At 44.8% G+C, this 12,828-nt stretch overlaps 1 protein-coding gene across 4 annotated transcripts in view; it reads left to right on the forward strand.

The window, feature by feature from the left end:
• PCGF5 (polycomb group ring finger 5) overlaps window positions 1-12,828 on the forward strand; it is a 127,175-nt gene that overhangs the window by 764 nt on the left and 113,583 nt on the right. For 2 of the 4 annotated variants that reach the window (XM_025466494.3, XM_049103537.1), the window contains exon 1: window positions 21-141. The exons of the other annotated variants lie outside the window; for them this stretch is intronic. The gene's annotated coding sequence lies outside the window, so the exon portion shown is untranslated. Of the gene's footprint in view, window positions 1-20; window positions 142-12,828 lie in introns of those variants that run through there. 4 annotated transcript variants of the gene reach the window in all.

A 12,828-nucleotide genomic window follows, 5' to 3' on the forward strand; every position in this document is an offset into this window, starting at 1 on the left:
CCCCGCCCGCGCCGCTCGCGGCCCCGCTGCCCCGCCCCGCCCCCGCCGGCGCGGCTTCCCTCACCTACCGCCCCACGCGCGCGCGCTCGCGCACCACGCGCCCCGCGCGGCCCGCCCGGATCGTGGCCTCCCGAGAGCAAGGTAAGGGCGACGCGCGGGGCGCGGGCGGCTTCCCCGGGCGGCTTCCCCGCGCGGCTTCCCCGCGCGGCGCGGCGCGGCGCGGCCCGGGGAAGTTTCTGGCGTCGCCGCTTTCCGCTGGGCCGGGGGTGGGGGCGGGGGCGGGGGCTCGCCCGGCGGGCGGGGGGGCCGCGCGGGGCCCGGGGGTCGCCCGTGGCCGGGGCTGGCGTCGGCGCGAGCAGGCGGGCTGCGCGGGGGGCGGGGGGCGCGCGGAGAGGGGCCGGCGGCGCGGGGGGAGGGCCCCGAGGAACTTTCTCCTCCCCGAGGGGCTCCTTCCAGCCCCGGCCGCGGCCCCGCCTCGGGAGCAGCCGGCGCCCGGGCTGGAGGGAGACCGTGAGATGGGTTTGAAGGAGCTGACGCAGTTTGTGACGCTCGCGGCTTCCTGACGGGGACCGGCAGGAGCAGCGCCTCCTGCGAGCAGGGACGAGCCGGGGCGGCGCTGGCCCTTCCCCCGCCCCGGAGCCGCGCGCCCGGGCGCCTAGTTCGGGGGCGGCGGGCTCGGGGCCGGGAGACGGGCCCGCAGCGCGCGTTGCTTCCGCCTGGATGAGCTCGGGTTATTATATAAGATGTCACGGAGAGGGAAGGGGCGAGCGGGAGGCGCGTCGGCGAGGGCGCGTCGGCCCCGGGCGGGTGCGGGCGGAGGCGGGAGGCCGGGCGGGCGGGACCCACCTGTGCGCCCTCCGCGCCCCCTGCGGCCGCCTGCGGGGGGGCCGGGGGGGCCGGGGGGGCCGGGGGGGGGCCCGGGCGGGGGACGTGTCCGCCTCGCTCCTCCCGGCCCCGGAACACTCGGGCGGGCCGCGGCCGCGACGTGCCGTTTCCTCTCCGCCGCCCGGCCTGGCTTCAGGCATCCGTACTTCGAAACATTTGTTTAATATTAAGGAAGCTGCGTGTGCGGCCGCCCTCGTACGCCCGGAACGCGTGGCCCTGAGCCCCAGGGCGGTGAATGAATCATCGCCCGCGGACCGGGCGCCGATGATGCATGCGGGGTACACTCGCGCGCGTACTCGCCGTGTGCCTCCGACCCGGGACAGCGGCCCTTCTGCAGCGATGACGCCTGGAGGGGCCGGGGAGAGTCCGTGCAAAGGAGCGGCCGCTCGTTTTCTCCCCCTTGCACAATTTTGGGGAACTTTAGGGTGTCAGGTTCCCCCACATTTCCCGAAGCTTGTCTCTCGTTTTGGGAAGGATTGCACGATTCCACCTGGCTGTATTAATGAGTCGGTGGAAGAGCGCTGATTCGCTGCGAGGCCGGGTCCTGTCTCATTGAGAATTTGGGTAGTGTCAACTGAGGTATGGGGTTCTGAAGGAGTCAGAAGTAGTTGCCTTTAAGTAGTTGCCTGCGCTCAAGTACCGCTAAAGTAATTAGCAAGAACTTTAAAAGTTAGTACATCTTAAAAGAAAAACAAGTGGTTCCTAAGTAGGAGTCCTAGTTAAAGATTTAGAGGTGTGTGTGTGTGTGTGTGTGTGTGTGTTAAGCCAAATCCAGAAAGGAACTTAGTTTGCCGTTGATACAGAACTTTTAACCACTGTCACCACCCTTAAAGACCAACTTGACTCATTCCCACCTCTCACTACATTCGTGGGATTAAGAATAAAATTTTCTTATCTTGCAGGACTCAAGTCCAACGGCACCTACTCAGCAAAGTTCCTCTTGATCACCTTAAATAGCTTTTCATCCTTCACCCCAGGAACCACACCCAATTGTATTTTATTTCCCCCATAGCACTTGATCACTATCTGAAATGTTTTTACTTTTGTCTTTAAGCCCTGTCTGTTTGGACTAGAATGTAGCCTCCACTGTGGCAGGGATTTTTGCCTGTATGCTCACTGCTGTAACTCTACCACCTAGAACAGTACCTGGAATATATTAGGCACTCAGTATTTGTTGACTAGTGAATGAATAAATTCTTTTTCCCGATTTCTTGGTAGGTCTGTCTTTGACAGTTGAAAGTCAGTGCCTTTTGTGAGCAAGGCACTAGAATGGTGCAGTTTTTTCTTCCAGTTTTAATTGATTCATTTCCTCCTCTGTGCTGTTTAACTGACAGCACAAGCTGGGTTTGAGTATCACATCCTAAGATGCTGAGTGTGAAGAAAGATAAGGCTTATAGAACCTTGTCAAAAGAAAATGTATTACTGTATAAGACTGTGGGTGATTAAAAATACCACCTGTGCTAATTGAAAAAGAAATGCAAGATATTGAAATGGAATCAACAAAGTCAAGTTCCCACAGTGTATTTTCACTCATCTTTGAAATACTGATAGTTCTCTATTCCTCCTTCCCCATGTTTTCACCAAACTCAACTTTGGCTGAGGCTTGGGAAAGTCTTTAGTAAGTAGCACTTAATATGAAGTATTAATTTAGCTAAGTGAATACAAGAGGCCTTACCTCTGCTTTGTTCTTATGAATGTCAGTAACTCCACAAAAGAGTGGATAGAAAGAGTTACTTAAAATCATATTTTAAACATCTTAAATGTACTGTAAAGAATTAAAGCTATAGTCAGTGATATAATGGAAGATTTCAAATATAGTGATGAATGCTACCTCCTTAGAGGATAAACTTTAGTATCCTTTTTATTATTATGAATAATAAACTTTGGAAAGTTACTAGTCAGCTTTACTCTTGTAGCAATGTTTTTACAACTCAGTACTTCCAAAGTTAAAGAATGGGCATCCGGCAGTGCCCTTTCCCTACAGTAGTTGCAGTCATTTTCAAAAGCATAATCTGATTTCAAGAGTAAGCTCAGCCATCATGGAAAGTTAAAGCTAAAAGGGACCTTGAAACTACTTAACACAATTCATTCCTTTGTACCAGTCTCCTCCTTTGAGGAGACTGAGACACAGTGCGATGATGACTCGTCAAGGCTGCAGACAGAGCATGCTGAGATTAGGACTAAGCATTTTGATTCTTGTTGGAAGTCCCTAAATTAGCCAGAGCTCCCATAAGTGGGGGAGATGTGATTCCTGTCAGCCCACTGCCTGCCTCCTGCATGTGAACTCTCAGGTTAAAACTTTGTCTTACTCAACTTTGTGCCCTCCCATGTACCTTGGACATCTAGGAGCTCAACAAATACTTGCTGACGGTGGTTGGGCAAATGTGTTTTAAGTTGAGGAATATACTTAAGAATTGAAAAAGAAAAAAAAAAGAATTGAAAAAGCAGAAAAACGTATCTCTTTTCTAGATTAAAGAAGTTTTTGACAAGTGTCAGAATGTTGGCCTTAATCAACCTTAGAACGTTCTTAGGAATGAACCTTAGAACGTTCTTAGGAATGAAGCTACTGTTTCATTTTCACCACTTCAGTTTCAAACAAAATGGTTGTGAACCATACAACTGTGTGTGCTCACTTAGTTCGGATAATTATTCACTGGAAAAACAGTAGGAGACAGGAGTCAAAACATCTGGTAGGTCTTGCCTCTGCCACAGTGTCCAATAAGAAAAGCCTAGACTGGACAACCAAATAGAATTGGGGCTAAGCTCAGCTCTGCCCCCTAACAATCGGGTCCTCTGTAGCAAGTTCCTTCACTTTTTTTTTTTTTTTTAAGCATTCTCTCATCTCTAAGGTAGGGGTAGTAGAACCTACCTTTGAGGATTGTCCTGGGGCTGGGTAACATTTGTCAAGTGTCAGGTGGTGTACGCTAGGCCCATAATAAATGGTAATAGCTACAATTATGACTTCTGATTTATGTGACCTTGGGAACAGCTTCGTCTCTCAAAGCTTTGGTTTTCTCAACTGGAGCATTGCTAGTTGGGATAGGACAAGGGAGGGTGGAGGAAGCGGGGAGGTTGGGAAGAATTAAATGATCCCTAAGAGCTGATCGATCTCTCTACATCTCCATAGTTTAAGGAATCAATAAAGAATGCACAATCCTCCTGCAGTATTTATCTAAGTAAAATGAATCATATATATCCTTGAACTAACAGCAGAAATGGTTCATTTCGAGGCCTTCCTAACAATTTGGCATAATTAACTTTGATGATATTAAGTACAATTTCATTCTTTTATATGATGGATACCAATTAACTTGAATATTTCAGCCTCTCATTCAGCTTACTATATATGAAGCAGTATAAGGAGTCTACAGGTTCCTCAGACATGGCACCCTTTCTTTAAGAGACTTGAGATTTATGTAAGGAGCCTAAAACTGGTAACGAAATGCTGTATTACATGGAAGAACTGTGAGAGAGGCACAAAGAAAATGCTTTGTAATTTCAAAAAAGGAAAAACTTAATTAAGAATTAAGACATCTTGAGCAAGGCCTTAAACAATTAGTAGGACTTCAGCTGGAGGAGATGTGGGAACCAGCCTCTATACTAAGACTTGAATGAAAGGATATATGAGCATATCCAGGAATAGAGAGGAATGTAGTTAAACTGGAGGACGAAGAACCTGGGGGCGTAATAGTGGGGCAGACTGCTGCAGGGCAAGGTTAGGACCGTGCTGTGATGGTGTTAATGCTGGGCTAAGAAGCCTATTTAGTAGGCAGTAGATCACCATCAAAGGTATTCTAAGGTTTGTGTGTTGGGGGGATGTGATTAAAGTAAAGCTATGCTTTAAGATTAATCTGAGTCAGAGGAGCCATGGGTAGACCCAGTTAGGAAGCTATTAAGATACTCTCCAGAAGAGAAGCAATATAAATTAGGGTGGGAGCAGGTCCGTTGGGTGTGACACCATAGAAGTAAATGCAACAGAATTGTTGACTAATTAGATGAGGAAGTTGAGGGAGAAGTCAAAGATGGAAGCTGAGTGACTTTGGATGGCAATGGCAGGAATTGAAATGGTCGAGAAGAATCACCTGTAAAGGCACTTGCTGGTAGTGTGAGGTCAGTAAGTGTTTGTCTCATTAATGGAAGCCATGACAGGTTTTGATTTATTTGTGTGCCTGTGGACCATCCAGATAGATGGGAGCCATTGCTAATAGAGGAAGATTGGGGCATCCTTATGAAGGGATTAAGTTGTGAGAAAGGTTCAAGATGTGGGTGAGAAGAATAAAGGGCTAGGGCAGGGCCTTGGAAAACCAATATTTGTGGGCTTGGAGGGAAACAGAAAGAGGCTGTCAGGATGCTGAGAAGAAAGAAAACAGGAGGACAAGGAAAAGGCTGGGTAAGGAAAGGCGAGAGAGGAGAATTAGTGGAGGTGGATAGGGTGGAAGACTGGGAAGAGATCTTCAGACTTCTCTGGAGAACCATTGTCAGCAGCCTTTGAGAATGGGGTTGGGCAGCGGAGACAAGTCAGAGACAAATCAGCCAGGTGCCTGAGGGGTGCCTGAATGGGAAGGAAGTGGAGTGAGCATAAACCATGATTGCTCTGTGAAAAGCTGAGAGGCTAATGACTAAAAACAAAAGCATGAGAGAGGCCTGAGAGTGTAGTGGGTGTTCATGGAGAGGGAGTGGGGAGGTAACTACCGAGGCAGCCCTTCGGCAGGCAAGTAGGAGGAGTAGGAACAAGAGAGAGTGGCCGTATGTCCTAATGGCCCAGAATAGTCTCTGGTTCACACCTGTGACCCCAGTTTATTTATGGGATAATGTCTGGGCAGATATTACAAATATCTGGAAAAATAATCCCTACTTTTATTCTAAAAGAAGGTCACTTTTTTGAATAATAAATTACTTGATCACTCAGGTCATGGCACAGGTAAAGTTACTCATGGAAAAACAGGTATGACATGGAGGCAAAAAGACACAGGTTTAGAAAGAGAAGTTGGTTGCTGGGAGGTGAGGTGGCTGCATCTGAAGTGGATCCATTCCCTTCTGTTGGGAAACAAGAGCAACAACAGAGGAGGCCAGCTGATTTGCTGAAAGTAAGTTGGGGATGAGGGGTAAAGTTGGGGAAGGGGAACATATCAGAAGGGGAAGAGTTTGGAGTCACTGCACATCTGAGTGCCACAGGGAGCCAGAGGTGGCCAGGCCTAACAAGTGGTAGAAGGAATCTTCCCCATCTTCCTGACTCTGCAGCAATGCTCAGAAAATTGGAAGTGGGGGTGATGTATCACTGGCACTGCTGGTTCCATCTGGGTCCTTTATGGAGTAGGGAGGCAAATGAGACTAGTGCCGATGGGCTGGGAGAGGAGGCAGCAGACAGGAGGGTGGAATGTGTAGCGGTTGGTTCAGCGGCGACAGTGGAAAAGGAGAAATAGGAGAGGATGTGCAGGGGCTAGTAGCAAAGGGCACAGAGAACTTACCGGGTTGTTTATCATTATGGAGAGGTCAGTCATGAGTGACCATGAAAACTCAGAATGTCACTGAGCTTGAAAATGGTGCGGTGTCACAGCTATGAGGCAGAAGGTCATTGATCTTCAGAAACTATGAGGACACAGTATACATTGTTCTATATTAATTGCATATATATATTAAAGTCTGTTTTTTAAATTCTAGAATACATTTATTAAAGCCTTTCTGTACTTCAGAGTTGGAAAGTACCTTAAAAAATAGGGAAGTTGGCAGCCCCAGTGGTGCAGCGGTTTAGCACCGCCTGCAGCTCAGGGCGTGATCCTGGAGACCCTGGATCGAGTCCCACGTCAGGCTCTCTGCATGGAGCCTGCTTCTGCTTCTGCCTGTGTCTCTCTGCCCCCCCCCACCCCCGCCGCATCTCTATGAATAAATAAATAAAATCTTTTAAAAAATAAGGAAGTTATTCCTTCATTTAAAAAATGAGGAAGCTTAAGTTTTTTAAAGACTTTCCAGAAAGATTGTGACTTGCCTCATATCACAGACATGTGTGGCAGAGCCAGCTCCAGAAAGGACCAGAATCATGAATCTAAGTTTAGTATTGCCCTCTAGAGCAGAAGAAGTAATTAAAGTATCCACTGAACAAAATCTTAGAAAGCTTCCACTTGGCTTGCCTACTTACTGCAGCTAGAACACCAGTGTTTGTGGGCACAGAAACCCACTGAGGAGAGCTGTGGGGGATCGAGTCCATGTCCTCTGACTTCTAATGCAGCTGGTGGCATCTTTGAGGAGGACCCATGACAGGCAGCTGCTCTTCCCTGTGAATTAAAAAAACAGATAAATGTCAACAGATAGACAAAATATTAGCTTAATTATTGATGAAGACTACATTGGAAGACAGAGCTTGCTACGAAGTTCAAAATGGTCTTGCGCACTTCCACCCTCATGTAGATTTTGGAACATGCAAGATGGAAGGTTTGAGGCTGCAGGGCAGAAATACCCAGATCTCTGGCTTCCATTGCCCAGCTAGAGAAAAAGAGAAGGCAAGATCTCTTACACTTGGTGTCTTTCACTGAAAAACTCCATTTGCAAACTGAGATTAACCAAGTTGTCCCACCACTATAGGGAAGAATATGGTGTAGGGCAAGAAGTCTGGAATGGACAGAGAATGTACCTCCTGTGGAAACCCTGTGAGTGGGAAAGCGGTGTTCTTCCCTTTGAACATAAGGTTATTGACCACTCCTAGGTTTCTTGTTTGCATTTGAGTTAAAGTAACTTCTGAGGCAGCAGGTGCATTTTTACACTAACTAGAAGTAAGCCAAATGACTAAGAATGGTCCTTCATTAGTCAGTTTCACAGCTGTACGTAGTGGATCTCTGCTTCCTCCCTGGGGATCTCAGGAAACTCACAGACATCACAGCAGAGACCATCAGCTTTGATAACTTGTTTTTATAATTCAGAACTTTGGAAAAATGGAAAGTTCTCTCTCCTTAAAAAATGTTTAAGGAACCCTTAATTGGACATATGGCTCTTGGAATTAGTGCTGATTCCATCACTATTAGTAACCTTCCTAATTACCTATTAAATTCCTCAGTTTCCTCATCTGAAAATGTCTATCGAAATTGGGTGAGACCCTGGTTTAGGCACTGAGGGTAAATCATGATGACTTTTATCCCTTTATCCATGTCAGCCTGTGTAATAATTTTAGACAAGATTATAGCACTGTGTTTCATGACAAATGAAGTTTCTAACTTTCTATCCACTTCTCTTTTAACTGTTAAAACAGTAATTTTTATTATAAAATATAACACATATAACTTTTGAAATCCAAAATGTGCAGTTCAATGAATTGTTAAAAAGTGAACATCCATGTAACTACTGACCAGCTTGAGAAGTAGAACAATGTAATTTTCCCCCCATGGGAATCTTTTTTGTATATGCTTGGTTTTCTTTTCAGGGAAGTCATGAGTAATAGCAGGAGGCAGTTATAACTCTTGAAAGGTCCAAAATATGTGTTCCTTTTGAGCAGAATTTGATAAAAAATGTAATTTAGTATTTTATTCTGTAGGTCTTTCTTATCTCTGTAACTATGAATTTTAATGTTTAGAACAAGTCTCCTGAGTTTTCAGCCTTAAAGATCAAAGTCTTCAGGTTAAGAGTCTTCAGATTTGTGTCTTTTGGATGGGAGTGAAAAGATTGTGATTATTTGGATGTGAGAAAAGTCCTCATGCTTAAATATATTTTTAACTTTCCAATCATTCCTCCTTTGCTGCCTATCTTTAGAAGCAAAACAGCTAAGATTCCAGTATTGGAGATGACTGTGTGCAGTAGTCAAAGGGTCGTCTTGGAAAACACTTTACCATTACTGAGGCAAATACCTTTCAGTTCAGGCCATTGTAGGCTAGATTGAAGTAGCAAGAAGGAGTCAGTGAAAACAGGTTTATTGCATGAAACATCTGTATTTTCTTTGTTTAATCATAGTCTAGTATTCTGAATTCTTCTGTCTTTTAAGGCTAAATTAAAGAGTCAGTAAATAAAAAGTCTTTGTGGTACACAGAAAAGGATTCTCTTGGACTAGACTTTTTATGATGAGAAAGAGAAAATGATGATAAACATTAAAATAACCAGAAAAGTGGGGATCCCTGGGTGGCTCAGCGGTTTAGTGCCCGCCTTCAGCCCAGGGTGTGATCCTGGAGTTCCTGGGATCAAGTCCCACGTCGGAGCCTGCTTCTCCCTCGGCCTGTGTCCCTGCCTCTCTCTCTCTTTCTGTCTCTCATGAACAAATAAAATCTTTAAAATATAAATAAAATAAAATAACCAGAAAAGTATCTTAGCTGATCTGGTGTATCTATAGAAACAGAAAATCTATTAGTGTTTGAAAAAAAATTGATTAAGAAGGCTCATCTTTTGGGGCAGTTTCTGTGGTGGTCAGATTTTGCTGTGAGGACTTAGCATTTGGTAGGCTGAATGTGTGTTTACATCAGCCCCTGCCCAAACCCCCTGTAATGGAGTGGATGTGAGAAGAGGTAGTAGCAGATGGGAGACATCAATATGTTTATGGAGGATGCAGAGCAAACAGATCTGTGCCAGTGGACTCAGAAAGTTGGGACTTAAGTGCCTCAGGGAAGTTAGGAATAGATGCTGGGAAGAAACAGCCAGTTTCTCTCCCAGAATCCCGGGAAGGCTCTGGAATGAGAGGCTCTCGTGCAGGGCTGAAGATCAGGGGGGTTTGTGAAAGGGACTAGCCCCTGAGTTCACTCTCTCCATCCCATACAGTAAGATGAAGCCCTTGCTGGAGATGGGACATTTCTTTCTGGAGAAGTCGAAGTAAATTAGCATTTCTGGATTTAGAGCTACCATGCACAAAAAAAAAAAAAAAAAAAAGGTAAAGGTGAAATGCTCAGTGAAAACAGGAATTTAATGAAACTCTGCATACTAAACAGTGAAACCCTGAGCTCTTTCCTCCACCCAGTCCTAGGAGAGTGAGGTAATTACCCACCCAGACAAGAGAGTGAAGGACTCTTCTCTGTGTATGAAGAGTGCTGAGCGCCAGAGGAAACACCTATGAATGCTGACATTTGAGGGCCCACACTGAAAAAAACTGACTGACTACCCATTCTTCATAAAGTGAATCCACCAGGCCCTCTTCCCTCTTCCTCAACTCCATGAGGATGCAGCTTGCAAATCAGCTTTTTAGTACCATATTCTTGAATGCAGATAGACTCTTTCTAGTATGATGGAATGTAAGACTAATATGATGGAATGCCTCCTGGACTGATCCTCTGATGGTGTTTCTTCTCTTCTTCCATCTTTTTGCTCATATTTCTGCTTTATCTTCTCCTTCCAATGATTTTTTGGGCCACCTTACTTTTAATTTGTAATATCTATTTCTTATTCTCTAATGATTATTTTTATAGGCTCATTCTTATTTTATGAATTACAGGTGGGCTTAGGAATATGAAATTTAATATCAGAAGAGATAGAAGTTTTAAAAGCAGTTTGCCTTTAGGAAATGGGTGTGGGGATGGCAATGAGGCAAGCCGGGCTGCTGCCGTATTTTCATGTTAAACATGGTAGTGTTCTATGTATTTTATTTATTTTTAAAAATTTATTTATTTATTTATTCATGACAGAGACAGAGACACAGGCAGAGGGAGCTGCAGGCTCCATGCAGGGAGCCCCATGCGGGACTCGATCCCGGGTCTCCAGGATCACACTGAGCCACCCAGGGATCCCTGTGTTCTATGTATTTTAAAGTAATCTGTATGAGTTAGGTTGACCGATATAAAATTAGTAAGAAAAAAGTAGGCAGTGCTATTATGTGGATTAGGGAATGATTTATATGTTGCTAGAACTTTAAAAAATATACCTTAAAAGTTAAGAAGTGATGTTTTGATGTTAGACTCCTCCCTCACAACTGAGATTCCAACCCTCTGTCTGTCTCAGAATCATTTGAGGGAGCTTTTTAAAAATTCAGATGACTCCCTCTGTCCCAAGATTCTTACTTACTTGGCTTTGTGTGGGTCCCTGGCAATCAGTAATTTTTAAAAGAATCCCATCAGCCTCTGATGCATGGCTCAGGCTAACTCCTAGCTAAATAGTTTGAACACCTTTGCTGCTGCTATTATTATTATTATTATTATTATTATTATTATTATTATTATTATTTTAAAGATTTTGTTTATTCATGAGAGACACAGAAAGAGAGGCAGAGACCTAGGCGGAGGGAGAAGCAGGCTCCCTGAGGGGAGCCTGATGCAGGACTTGATCCCAGGATGCTGGGATCATGACCTGAGCCAAAGGCAGATACTTAACCATTGAGCCACCCAGGTGCCCCACTTTGCTGCTTCTTAAATGTTTCTTGTATTCTTCCCATTCTCTTTCTATTTCTCTGCTTCTCTGTCTCTCTGCTTCTGCTGCAAATCAAATCTTTGCTCTCTCTCAGTTCTGAACTGATACACTCTATTTTAGGTTAGAAGAGTAGGAGAAAAGAAAGGGAGACATGGGAGAGGTCATTTGGATGACCATGAATAATGAGGGTGGCTACAGAGGGAGCCAATATTTGTTTCCTTTTGTTTTATAGAAACTACTTAAATTGATGACCTTATCTTGAATTGCCTCTGGAATAATTTTGGAGCTCCACTTCAAGTAAATTTGAACTTAATGTCATTTGGTTATTTCTTTACCTTCAGTGTTGCCTCTTGGGACTAAATCAGCTGCACCCTCAGGTTGTCCTCAAGTTCTTCCACCTCCCTTGGGTTCTGTCCCTGCCTCTCCCAGCTGTAGTCTATCAGATGTTCACCAATAGCAGCATTTCCATTTTGTATCTGGGATCACCAGCAATTTTCATGGCTTTCTAGTTTTCTTTGAGGGAACTCTTGGGTGGTTATCAAGCAAGAGATGAAGGAATGTAAAAATTATGTCATTTCCCAAGGGTGGGGGTCTTGTTGCATTGAACCTTTGACTACAGAGAATTTGTACATCTAAAAGAAGTGGCGTTGTTTGGAGAATAGAAACATTTTAGACTCCAAGGGAAAAATTCTTTAAAAAAAAATCTGACAAACTTTAGGTTTATAAAAATATTAGTAATTACGGAGAGTTATGGTTTCCTTTGTACCTTTCCTCAGTCTCATTCCCTGCCTCCATAGATTCAACTGCTTATGAATCAGGTGTGTCAGTGACTTGCTTATAGTCATTTCACATCAAGATAATGTCCTACTCCATATAGCAATAAGACTTACCTCTAGCATTCTGTCCAGTGTAGGGAGCTGTTTTGACTGGTGTCTGAGGGATTACTTCACATTTAGTACATTTATACAGCAAAGCCAAAGTATGATCTATAAGGTGAGGGATTGGTTCATCTCCTCAGTAAGTCTTATTTGGAGTTTGCCCACTTGATGCAAGACTCTCCTAGGCCAATGCTTTTCACAGTTTACTGTGCACACAAATCACTGTGGATGGCATTAACTGCAGATTTCAATTCAGTCGATCTCAAGTGGGACCCGAGATTTGGCATTTCTAATAAGCTCCCAGGAGATGCAGCTGGCCTGCAGACCACACTTAAAGAAGCAAGGATCTAGCTAGTGGTTCTCAGCCTTTATTGCTTATTAGAATCATCTGGGTGCTTCTTGAACCTATCCTTTGTGATTCTGATTTATCTGGTCTAGGGTGAGGCCCTGACATGATATATACAAGTGTGCAAGTGTGTGTTTGTTTTAACTCCCGAAGTGACACTAATGTGCAAATAAAGTTGAGAACTCTATTAGAATTAGAAGTTCTGCCCACATTTGTTGTGACTCATAGGTGAAGATTTTCAGGAGTGGACTTTGTAGCAATCTGGGAAACACCTGATATAGCCTTTATGATGTGGATACACTTGCTTTACAGATGTGGTCCATGGAGAAGAGACTCCTCTTGGATTGCTAGGTTCCTAAAGATGAAGTGGAGGTGGCTATCAGTGGGGGACATATCTAGGGGGAAAAAAGTGGC

The sequence above is a fragment of the Canis lupus genome, chromosome 28, assembly GCF_003254725.2.
Source record: "Canis lupus dingo isolate Sandy chromosome 28, ASM325472v2, whole genome shotgun sequence".
Lineage (NCBI taxonomy): Eukaryota > Metazoa > Chordata > Mammalia > Carnivora > Canidae > Canis > Canis lupus.